The 12999-nt window shown below is 44.4% G+C and overlaps 1 pseudogene; it reads right to left on the bottom strand.

The window, feature by feature from the left end:
- Positions 1-8512: 8512 nt before the first annotated feature.
- LOC126068712 (nuclear RNA export factor 3-like) overlaps positions 8513-12999 on the bottom strand; it is a 33240-nt pseudogene continuing 28753 nt past the window's right edge.

Consider the following 12999-nt stretch of genomic DNA (forward strand, 5'->3'; position numbering starts at 1 on the left):
AAGCTTTCCTTTTATCTCGGAAACCTCTTTACTTTTAATCCAGTCCAATTAGGCTGACCTTCCTTGTTTTGAGTGTTGTCTTTCCCTTCACCCAAAGCAGTTCCCATCTACAGATTGATCAATAAAAAGCCCTCTCCCTCCCTCCCTCCCTCCCCCCTTTGTAACCACATAAGTATGTGTTCTTCTCCGTTTTTTCTATTTCTCAAGATCTTATAATAGTGGTCTTATACAATATTTGTCCTTTTGCAACTGACTCATTTCGCTCAGCATAATGCCTTCCAGATTCCTCCACGTTATGAAATGTTTCAGAGATTCGTCACTGTTCTTTATCGATGCGTAGTATTCCATTGTGTGAATATACCACAATTTATTTACCCATTCGTCCGTTGATGGACATCTTGGTTGCTTCCAGCTTTTTGCTATTGTAAACAGAGCTGCAATAAACATAGGTGTGCATATATCTGTTTGTGTGAAGGCTCTTGTATCTTTAGGGTATATTCCGAGGAGTGGGATTTCTGGGTTGTATGGTAGTTCTATTTCTAACTGTTTAAGATAACGCCAGATGGATTTCCAAAGTGGTTGTACCATTTTACAATCCCACCAGCAGTGTATGAGAGTTCCAATCTCTCCGCAGCCTCTTCAACATTTATTATTTTGTGTTTTTTGAATTAATGCCAGTCTAGTTGGTGTCAGATGGAATCTCATCGTAGTTTTAATTTGCATTTCTCTAATGGCTAATGATCGAGAGCATTTTCTCATGTATCTGTTGGCTGCCTGAATATCTTCCTTAGTGAAATGTGTGTTCATATCCTTTGCCCACTTCTTGATTGGGTTGTTTGTCTTTTTGTGGTTGAGTTTTGACAGAATCCTGTAGATTTTAGAGATCAGGCGCTGGTCTGAGATGTCATAGCTGAATATTCTTTCCCAGTCTGTAGGTGGTCTTTTTATTCTTTTGGTGAAGTCTTTAGATGAGCATAGGTGTTTGATTTTTAGGAGCTCCCAGTTATCTGGTTTCTCTTCATCATTTTTGGTAATGTTTTGTATTCTGTTTATGCCCTGTATTAGGGCTCCTAGGGTAGATCCTATTTTTTCTTCCATGATTTTTATCGTTTTAGTCTTTATGTTTAGGTCTTTGATCCACTTGGAGTTAGTTTTTGTGCATGGTGTGAGGTATGGGTCCTGTTTCATTCTTTTGCAAATGGATATCCAGGTATGCCAGCACCATTTGTTAAAAAGACTATTATTTCCCCAATTGACTGACACTGGTCCTTTGTCAAATATCAGCTGCTCATACATGGATGGATTTATATCTGGATTCTCAATTCTGTTCCATTGGTCTATGTGCCTGTTGTTGTACCAGTACCAGGCTGTTTTGACTACTGTAGCTATATAATAGGTTCTGAAATCAGGTAGGGTGAGGCCTCCCACTTTCTTCTTCTTTTTCAGTAATGTTTTGCTTATCCGGGGGTTCTTTCCTTTCCATATGAAATTAGTGATTTGTTTCTCTATTCCCTTAAAGTATGACATTGGTATTTGGATTGGAAGTGCGTTATATGTATAAATGGCTTTTGGTAGAATAGACATTTTTACTATGTTAAGTCTTCCTATCCATGAGCAGGGTATGTTTTTCCACTTAAGTGTGTCCCTTTGAATTTCTTGTAGCAGAGTTTTATAGTTTTCTTTGTATAGGTCTTTTACATCCTTGGTAAGATTTATTCCTAAGTATTTTATCTTCTTGGGGGCTACTGTGAATGGTATTGATTTGGTTATTTCCTCTTCGATGTTCTTTTTGTTGATGTAGAGGAATCCAAGTGATTTTTGTATGTTTATTTTATATCCTGAGACTCTTCCAAACTCTTCTATTAGTTTCAGTAGTTTTCTGGAGGATTTCTTAGGGTTTTCCATGTATACGATCATGTCATCTGCAAATAGTGATAGCTTTACTTCCTCCTTACCAATCTGGATACCCTTTATTTCTTTGTCTAGCCTAATTGCCCTGGCTAGGACTTCAAGTACGATGTTGAATAAGAGCGGTGATAAAGGGCATCCTTGTCTGGTTCCCGTTCTCAAGGGAAATGCTTTCAGGTTCTCTCCATTTAGAGTGATATTGGCCGTTGGCTTTGCATATATGCCCTTTATTATGTTGAGGAATTTTCCGTCAATTCCTATTTTGGTTAGAGTTTTTATCATAAATGGGTGTTGAACTTTGTCAAGTGCCTTTTCTGCATCTATTGATAACATCATGTGGTTTTTATCTTTTGTTTTATTTATGTGATGGATTACATTAATGGTTTTTCTGATATTAAACCAGCCTTGCATACCTGGTATAAATCCCACTTGATCAGGGTGTATTATTTTTTTGATGTGTTGTTGGATTCTATTGGCTAGAATTTTGTTGAGGATTTTTGCATCTATGTTCATGAGGGATATAGGTCTAAAATTTTCTTTTTTTGTAATGTCTTTACCTGGTTTTGGTATCAGGGAGATGGTGGCTTCATAGAATGAGTTGGGTAGTATTCCGTCATTTTCTATGCTTTGAAATACCTTCAGTAGTAGTGGTGTTAAGTCTTCTCTGAAGGTTTGGTAGAACTCTGCAGTGAAGCCGTCTGGGCCAGGGCTTTTTTTGTTGGAAGTTTTTTGATTACCGTTTCAATCTCTTTTTTTGTTATGGGTCTATTTAGTTGTTCTACTTCTGAATGTGTTAGTTTAGGTAAGTAGTATTGTTCCAAGAATTTATCCATTTCTTCTAGGTTTTCAAATTTGTTAGAGTACAATTTTATGTAGTAATCTGATATGATTCTTTTGATTTCATTTGGTTCTGTTGTGATGTGGTCCTTCTCGTTTCTTATTCGGGTTATTTGTTTCCTTTCCTGTATTTCTTTAGTCAGTCTAGCCAATGGTTTATCAATTTTGTTAATTTTTTCAAAGAACCAGCTTTTGGCTTTGTTAATTCTTTCAATTGTTTTTCTGTTCTCTAATTCATTTAGTTCAGCTCTAATTTTTATTATTTGTTTTCTTCTGGTGCCTGATGGATTCTTTTGTTGCTCACTTTCTATTTGTTCAAGTTGTAGGGACAGTTCTCTGATTTTGGCTCTTCTTTTTGTATGTGTGGATTTATCGATATAAATTGGCCTCTGAGCACTGCCTTTGCTGTGTCCCAGAGGTTTTGATAGGAAGTATTTTCATTCTCGTTGCTTTCTAAGAATTTCCTTATTCCCTCCTTGATGTCTTCTATAACCCAGTCTTTTTTCAGGAGGGTATTGTTCAGTTTCCAAGTATTTGATTTCTTTTCCCTAGTTTTTCTGTTATTGATTTCTAGCTTCATTGCCTTGTGGTCTGAGAAGATGCTTTGTAATATTTCGATGTTTTGGATTCTGGAAAGATTTGTTTTATGCCCTAATATGTGGTCTATTCTAGAGAATGTTCCATGTGCGCTAGAAAAAAAAGTATATTTTGCAGCAGTTGGGTGGAGAGTTCTGTATAAGTCAATGAGGTCAAGTTGGTTGATTGTTGTAAGTAGGTCTTCCGTGTCTCTGTTGAGCTTCTTACTGGATGTCCTGTCCTTCTCCGAAAGTGGTGTGTTGAAGTCTCCTACTATGATTGTGGAGGTGTCTATCTCACTTTTCAATTCTGTTAAAATTTGATTTATGTATCTTGCAGCCCTGTCATTAGGTGCGTAAATATTTAATATGGTTATGTCTTCCTGATCAATTGTCCCTTTTATCATTATATAGTGTCCTTCTTTATCCTTTGTGGTGGATTTAAGTCTAAAGTCTATTTTGTCAGAAATTAATATTGCTACTCCTCTTCTTTTTTGCTTATTGTTTGCTTGATATATTTTTTTCCATCCTTTGAGTTTTAGTTTGTTTGTGTCTCTAAGTCTAAGGTGCGTCTCTTGTAGGCAGCATATAGATGGATCGTGTTTTTTTATCCAGTCCGTGACTCTCTGTCTCTTTATTGGTGCATTTAGTCCATTTACATTCAGCGTAATTATAGATAAGTAAGTTTTTAGTGCTGTCATTTTGATGCCTTTTCATGTGTGTTGTTGGCCATTTCATTTTTCCACATGCTTTTTTGTGCTGAGACGTTTTTCTTAGTAGCTTGTGAGATCCTCATTTTCATAATGTTTAACTTTGTGTTTATTGAGTCGTTACGTTTTTCTTGGCTTTTTTCTTGAGTTATGGGATTGATATTCCTTTTTGTGGTTACCTTTTTATTTACCCCTATTTTTCTAAGTAAAACCCTAACTTGTATCCTTCTATTTCGCCTTGTATCACTCTCCATCTGGCAGTTCAATGCCTCCTATATTTAGTCCCTCTTTTTGATTATTTTGATCATTTATCTATTGATTTCCATGATTTCCTGTTGTGTGTATTATTTTGTTTATTTATTTATTTTTTAGAATTAGTCTTAATTTGTTTGTTTTTGTGCTTTCCCTGTTTGAGTTGCGTTGATATCAGGACGTTCTGTTTTGTGACCTTGTATTGTGCTGGTACCTGATATTATTGGTCATCCGGCCAAACAATCTCCTTTAGCATTTCTTGCAGTCTTGGTTTAGTTTTTGCAAATTCTCTAAACTTGTGTTTATCTGTAAATATCTTAATTTCGCCTTCATATTTCAGAGAGAGTTTTGCTGGATATAGGATCCTTGGTTGGCAGTTTTTCTCGTTCAGTGCTCTGTATATGTCGTCCCATTCCCTTCTTGCCTGCATGGTTTCTGCTGAGTAGTCTGAACTTATTCTTATTGATTCTCCCTTGAAGGAAACCTTTCTTTTCTCCCTGGCTGCTTTTAAAATTTTCTGTTTGTCTTTGGTTTTGGCAAGTTTGATGATAATATGTCTTGGTGTTTTTCTTTTTGGATCAGTCTTAAATGGGTTTCAATGAGCATCTTGGATAGATATCCTTTCGTCTTTCATGATGTCAGGGAAGTTTTGTGTCAGGAGTTCTTCAACTATTTTCTCTGTGTTTTCTGTCCCCCCTCCCTGTTCTGGGACTCCAATCACTCGCAAGTTATCCTTCTTGATAGAGTCCCACATGATTCTTAGGGTTTCTTCATTTTTTTTAATTCTTTTATCTGATTTTTTTTCAGCTATGTTGGTGTTGTTTCCCTGGTCCTCCAGAAGTCCCAGTCTACATTCTAATTGCTCGAGTCTGCTCCTCTGACTTTCTATTGCGTTGTCAAATTCTGTAATTTTATTGTTAATCTTTTGGATTTCTACATGCTGTCTCTCTATGGATTCTTGCAACTTGTTAATTTTTCCACTATGTTCTTGAATAATCTTTTTGAGTTCTTCAACAGTTTTATCAGTGTGTTCCTTGGCTTTTTCTGCATTTATCCTAATTTCATTTGTGATATCTTTAAGCATTCTGTAAATTAGTTTTTTATATTCTGTATCTGATAATTCCACGATTGTATCTTCATTTGGGAAAGATTTTGATTCTTTTGTTTGGGGGGTTGGAGAAGCTGTCATGGTCTGCTTCTTTATGTGGTTTGTTATGGACTGCTGTCTCCGAGCCATCACTGGGAAACTAGATTTTCCAAGTAGTCGGCTAAAAAAAAATGCAGTCAGATCCCTATCTGAATTCTCTCTCTGGCTCCGGGTATTCGGATGTTAATGGGGTCGCCTGGGGAGGGTGGGGGAGGGATCTGAGAGCTAGGAGTGTAGCACCACAGAATATAGAGCTGAACACCACGTTCACGCTCCGCCCCCGTTCGGCAAAATCCGGGCTGGACGGGTCCCTGGCTAGGACACTGCTTTCCTTGCTCGGAAACCAGTCCCTTCCTCCTGGGGACTTCCTCCGGTGCACGGCACCGCTCTTGGGCACTGGGTGGGCATTTCCCGCATGAACGGGTGGGCCCGCCCCCAGGGTCTATTCAGGCGATTATAATTGGGTCCCGCGGTCACGCCCCGCCCGTGCGCGCGCCCAAATCCCAGCGGGATGACTTCCGGGTTGAGACGCTGCTTTCCCCGTTCCGGAACCAGTCATTTCCTCCCGGGGACTTCTCCTTCCAGAGTGCCACACCTCTCGCGCAAACTGGGTTGGCGTCACCTGCACGGCCAGGTGGGCCCGCCCCCTGGGTCAATTCAGGGTAATAAAAATGGACCCCGCGCTCACGCCCCGCTCGTGCGCACGCCCAAGTCCCAGCAGGATGGTACCCCGTCTGGGACGCTACTTTCCGCGCTTCGGGACCAATCACTTCCTCCCGGGGACTTCTCCTTCCGGTGTGCCACACCTCTCGCGCAAACTGGGAGGGCGTCACTCGCACGACCAGGTGGTCCCGCCCCCTGGGTCAATTCAGGGTAATAAAAATGGACCCCGCGCTCATGCCCCGCCCGCGCGCGTGCGCGCCCAGATCCCAGCGGAATGGCTCCCCGTCTGGGATGCTGCTTTCCCTGCTTTGAGACCAGATACTTCCGGGGATTTCTCCCTCTGGTGTGCCGCGCCACACGCGCGGACTGGGTGTGCGTCCTCCCGCACGAACGTGTGGGCCCCGCCCTGGGGTCACTTTAGGGAAATATAGTTGACCCCCCCCCCGCTCGCGCCCCGTCGGCTTCTCGCCTAACTCCCGGCGGGACGGCACCCCAGCTGGGACGCTGTTCTCCCCCCTCCCAGATCAGTCACTGCCTCCCGGGTGCTTCTCCCTCCGGCTGCGCCTCTACGCCGCCCGCGCCAACCTGCTAAACTTCCTCCCGGGACGGGTTCGGGGGGGAAGGGGTGGGCCCCCTTTCTGTGCTGTCTGCCCCCCTGGGCTCTGCCCCAGATCGGGCTCCGAAGGTCACCTGCCTGATACGCTGGCTCCTGGTTCTGAAAACGGTCGCTGTCTGCCCGTATTTATTCGTTTTCCGTCTCTAAGTCTGTGCTTGTTGTTCAGAGTTCATAGATTGTTATGTATGTGATCGATTCCCTTGTTTTTCCGAGTCTTTGTTGCAAGAGGGATCCGCGGTAGCGTCCACCTAGTCCGCCATCTTGGCCCCGGATCTATGTTCAACTTTTTGAGGAACCACCAAACTGTTTTCCACAGTGGCTGTACCATTTTACATTCACACAAGCAATGGATGGGGGTTCCAGTTTCTCCAAATCCTAGCCAGCGCCTGTTGCTTTCCATCTCTTGTTTTGCTCTTATTTTATCATTGGCATTCTAATGAGGTTCGGGTGGTATCTCATTGTAGCTTTGATTTGCTTGTCACTAATGGCTAATGACATTGTACATCTTCTTATGTGCTTGTTGGCCATTTGGATATACCCTTTTGTGAAATGTCAGTTCAAGTCCTGCACATTTTTTGGTTGGGTTTTTTGCCTTTTTGTTGTTATGTATTTTGGATATTAGACCTTTATCGGATTTATCATTCCTGAAAATTTTCTCCCAATCTATAGGTTGTCTCTTCACTTTGTGACTAAGTTCTTTGATGAACAAAGATATTTACTTTTTATGAGGTCCCATTTATCTATTTCGTCTTTTGCTGCTTGTGCTTTGCTGTCATATCTGACAGTGCATTGTTAAAAACCAGGACCTGCAGCCTTTCCGCTGCATTTTCTTCTAACACTTTCATGGATTTCGTTTTCACATTTAGGTCGTTGATCCATTTTGAGTTGGCTTTTGTGTATGGTGTGAGGTACGGATCCTGATTCATTCTTCTGCGTGTGGAAATCCGGTTTTCCAGGTACCACTTATTGAAGAGACTCTTTTTTGCCCATTGGATGAACTTAGCACCGTTGTTGAAAACTGATTGACCATCCATGCATGGATTTATTCCTGAACTTCCAATTCTATTCCATTGGCCTACATATCAGTTATTACACTAGTATCAGGTGGTTTTAATTACTGTGACTTTATAATATGCTTCGAAGCCACAAAGTGTGAGTCTTCCTACTGTAATCTGCTTCTTCAAGATTGCTTTAGCTATTTGGGGTCACTTGACCTTCCATATAAATTTGAGGATTGGCTTTTCTATTTCTGCAAAGAAGCCTGTTGAAATTTTGATGGGGATTGCATTAAATTTATAGATTAGTTTGGGTAGTGCTGATATCTTAGCTATCTATATTAAGCCTTCCAATTTGTGAACATGGAATGTCCTTCTATTTACTTAGGTCTTCTTTAATTTCTTTGACTAATGTTTTTTAGTTTTCTGTATACATGTGTTTCACCTTCCTGGTTCAGTTTATTCCTAGGTACTTTATTCTTTTAGTTGCTATTGTAAATGGAAATGTTTTCTTAATTTCCTTTTCTGTTTGTTCATTGCTGATGTGCAGAAGCCCTCCTGCCCCATTGCTCCTGGGCCTCGGGGAGGGTCCACAGTGGACCCCTTCCAGAGCTGACCCTGAAGGGCCTGCCTCATATAAATGATTGTTCATCTCCCCCACCCTGAGGTCCTATTACACACTAGGGAAGGGGACCCTGACTGAAAGAACATGCCTGCCTCTCACAAGTGAGTCATCCACAGATGTGTTTTATTGTTGCCGGTCTATGAGCAGGATAGCTCTTACCACCTTTTCTAGTAGACAGAGGCGGTCACTCAGCTATGGTGCCAAAAGGCAGATCCAGTGGGGGGAGGGCGAAGGGGGGGAGGGTAGAAACGGGTCCTTTGTCTGTGGCTTGAACTAGGTTTAGTGGGGCGAGACTGGGGGCAGTGCCGGGCAGCAGAGTCCACACCAGTCCTACTCGATGGCGTCGCGCATGGTGGGGTGGGGCTAGGGAGTGGCACTGACTGCGGCTGGGGTCCACACCGGTCCCACATGAGGGCACAGTGCTTGGCAGAAGGCTGCCAAGGGGCAGTACGGGGCAAGATCCTGGGGTCTGGAGGTCTCTGCCAGTTCCGCTTGGGTGCATAGTGTTTGGCACATCTGGGCCAGGGAGCGTCCTGGGGCGGGGGCCATGGGTCTGAGGGCCTGTGCAGGTGCTTTTTGGGGCTGTGGCACTCGACGGCCCGGGGCCGGGAAGTGGCAGGGGGTAGAGTCCTGAGGTCCGGAGGTTTGCCCGGATTCTGCTGGGGTTGGGTGGTGCTTGGCGCAGTGGGGCCGAGGAGCTGTGCAGGCGGGGTCTGGGGGCCCAGAGGTTGGCTCCGGTGCTGCTTGGGGGTTTGGCGAACAGTGGGGCGACGCTGAAGGTGGTGCAGTGCAGGGCCCGGCCGTCAGGGCAGGTCTCACTCAGCAGGTAGGCTGGCAGTAGGCAGGCAGTGCAGAGAAGCAGGAGGGAAGGGAGAGGATATGATGTTCAGAGCTAGGTGGGAGAAAGAAAAGAAAGAAGAGAGAGAAACAAAAGCAAGTGAAATAAAAGAAAAAAATGGTGATACTGCAGGAGCGGGAGCAAACGGTAGACAGCAGGGCAGAGCAGAGGAGGCTGTGTGCCAGTAGCTCTCTAGCTCAGGGGAGCTGCAAGGCCCGTCAAGAAAAGGCTGAGGCGGTGCACAGGGCTAGGTGGGCAGGAGAAAAGAAAGGAAGAAAGGGAGAGTGAATAAATAAATAAAACAAAAATATTGTCCACAGGGAAGTTGCCACTGGGGGCGGGTTGGAAGCAGGGTATCAGGGAGCTAGTGTCTCTCTCACTGGCTGACGAGGGGCAAGGCCCATCGGAAGGGGCAGAGGCAGTGTAGGGGGCTAGGTGGGAGAGAGAAAGGCACAGAGAAAAAAAATAAAATTATGGCCTGAGGGAGCTGCTCCTCGGGGGCAGGGTGGACCTGGGGTGGCAGTGAGCTGGTGTGAGTGACCCTTTGGAAAGCAGCATACAGGGCAGTAGGGCGGGGGGTGGGAAAGCCTGTATCTCTGGTTATCAGGTGCTCTGTCTCCCTTTGGGAGCTTTTGAAATTGCCTTCCCATACTCTCTGTCCAGGTTGGGTGCTGGCTGTGCTCCAAGATGGCAAAGCCATGCAGTGTTAACTGTCAGGGCAACTCCACTCCATAGGGGTCCTTGTTCTCCCTTCTCTGTAGGTTTCTCCTTCCATTCAGTGCTCAATCTACTTCTTTATCCCTTCATTTGATGCTCAGTGTTCCAGGACTGACTTTTGTATCTGTTTTAATTCTTTGGATCTTTGCTGCAGGGGGATGGCATGGTACTTCTGTCTATACTGTCATGCGGGCCACACATCACATATTTTTTAATAGATCAGTAAAAATTATCCCCTGAAGTCTCCTTTAAACCAATTCATAGTTTAACTCAATTAGTAAAGTCTGTCTGCCTTGAGCATTGTGCTCTTTTAAAGAGTCACCTATGTGGTATCATATTGACAACAGCAACTGGAAAGGTTAGATGACGAGCTTAGGGGCCAGTGAACTTATATTAATGGTGGTGGAATAATATGAAAAAGGATAGTAAGAGTGGTTACGCAGCTTGAAGAATGTTATTGATGTCACCAAACAGTATGTATAGAAATAGTTGAAATGCTGTATCGCTTTATAAAGTTATTAGCTGAGTGTTAGACTAGGCAGAGCTTTAATATATTATTTTCCATCTCATGCACATGTATAGCTTTTCTTATCTCACTCAGGTGTTCACTGTCACTTGAGGATACGGGTCAGCTTTACCCAAGGAAACACCCCAAAGGTGACCTAGGATGGCAGCTGGTGTCTCTTAAAGCAAGATCCTCTTGCTGGCATTAAGGGACTGGATGACATAGAAGGTAAAAACCAGGGCCACAAATGCACGTGAAACAAGAAGAAATGGGGCTGTGATTTTGGTCCTGACCTCATGCTCCCTTGGGTATAAAAGATAAACAAAAGCCTGATTGTGTCCTTCCCTGCTGTGGATTGAACTGTGTCCCCCCAAAATATGAGTTGCAAATCCAAACCCCTATACCTGTGGCTTTAATCCCATTTGGGAATGGGTTTTCTTTGTTATGATTAGACAGTATTAGTGTAGGGCATGTCTTAAATCAGTCTCTTTTGAGATATAAAAGAGCAGATTAGACACAGAAAAGCAAGCACAACTGGGGGAAGAAACAGGCCATGTGACATGAGTACAAGTTGAGAAGAGACAAGGACTGTACCGTAGAGCAGAAAGAGAGATACTGTTTTTCTGTCTCCCTACTAATTTCCTTATGTATCAAGGACATTACAGCCATGTCAGTCATATGTGTGAAAACGTATTTCTTCCCAGCTTTTCATACTCACTTTAATGCTGTTTTTCCCAAACAGTTGTTTTTAAATTTGAATATCTTCGTATGGCGAAGAAAGGAGTACTGATCTTTGTATAAAAATAACTGATTAGTACCCTGCCCCCAGGTGTATCAGGGTTAGAGAGTGCCCCATCCCTGAAGCCACAGAGTGGGCTTTACTGTGGGTCCAGGATTTGAGTCTCTTGTGTACAGTTTCCCAGAAAGTCCCTTACCCTCTGGGACCTTCCCTTTCCCCTCTGCAGGACAGTGATGACATAACATGCAACCTCACTCTTTATTTCTAAAAGAAACAGAGAAACTGGGTGGGACAATTACACAGAACAATGGCCCTTTGGATGAAAGAGTGTCAGCCCCACGAGGTCAACCTTGGCTTCCTGGGTCACGCTGGGCCTCTCACCTCAGTCACAGGCCAGAGAAAAGAGGGAGAACAACAAGGATGACGAAGATGATCAGAACCTTGGCTCCTTTGGAGTTTTTGTTGTCAGAACCATGGAACACTTCATGAAGGTGTCTTAGGGATCTTGAGCATAGGCTGGAGGGAGGGAAGGGAGGAGGTGGGGCATCATCAGAGCCAGGAGCCCTGAGTGTCATCCCCAGGCCACCTGGCCTCTGTTCACTGGCCTGAGTTCCCAGACCTCACAGTGGACAGAGCAAAAATTTGTGAGGCTCTGGTGTAGTTCCAGTTGTTGCTATGAAGGCACCTGGAGTGGAGGAGGGCCGGGTGACACCCATCAGACCCAGAGTGGACACACTGACCACACAAACCCACGTCCTAATCTATGATCAGAAACATGGTTTCTGCAACATAAGCAGCAGAATGAGCACTGTGGCATGGGGTATAAGGGAGAGAACTCCTGGAAACCCCAGTGCCCGTCAGTATAGGAACAGGGTCCATGGAATTCAGAAAGTGCTGTGCACCTGTTCAAACTACCTGGTGCAATATGTACTGAGAAGAAAAGATGTTCCTTGTGACAATGAGTGAAGTAAACAAGCAAAAAGCATTATCTCCGAGTTCCCATCATTCACTCTCCAGCTCCTCCCAGTTCACCCCATCCCCACCCACTCCCAGAACTCACTTCTGAGCTCACTCAAGGTTCATCCCAGACTGGGCAGTGAACGCTGGCACCATTTCCTTCTGCTTCTGGGAGAGTGTGGGTAGGGAGCTGGAGGAGGTGTGGGCACTGGGGTGAAGAAGGCACCCTGTGTCTCTATGGAGCTGCTATCCCTCACACACAGTTGGTCATTCAGGATGCATAGGCTGAGGGAAGAATGTGTCCTTAGACAGCTGGACAAACAGACAATCCCATATCCCCAACAAGGATCGTGCTCGCACTCAGCAACTACTTCCCTTCCATTCCTGTTCCGCCTGCCTCCTACATTCCTTGGCTGGTACCCTTTCCCCTCCCACAGAACCTGCCTTTGGAGAAGTACCTTCCAGCTGCACTAGATTCATAGGTTACTACCAACCCAGGGAGTGTTTCACACTGGCCTTTACCCTTTACAACAGCCTAAGGAATTAGATACTCTAATCCCCATATTCAGAGGAGGACACTGAGTCACAGTGAAGTTGTGTAACTTGACCAAGGTCACACAGCTGGTGAATGCTGGGGTCAGGGTGTGAACCCTCTATTCCAGTATCAGAGCCTACGCTCTTATCCGCTGGGCTCGACTGCTCTTGGGGTCTACCTTTTGGAATTCTGTAATATTGGGGAAACCCTGAGGAATGCACCATCACCATTCGACACCACTGGCCCCAGGCTGGGATGGGTGTTCCCACATGGCACCCACAACACAGCAGTTACCTGAAGTTGCTGGAAGGAATAGCGATGAAGATCCGGGTGAAGGCACGGACACGAGCTGGAGACATTCCTTCCACTTCAAGGAAAAC

The sequence above is a fragment of the Elephas maximus genome, chromosome X (assembly GCF_024166365.1).
Source record: "Elephas maximus indicus isolate mEleMax1 chromosome X, mEleMax1 primary haplotype, whole genome shotgun sequence".
Classification (NCBI taxonomy): domain Eukaryota; kingdom Metazoa; phylum Chordata; class Mammalia; order Proboscidea; family Elephantidae; genus Elephas; species Elephas maximus.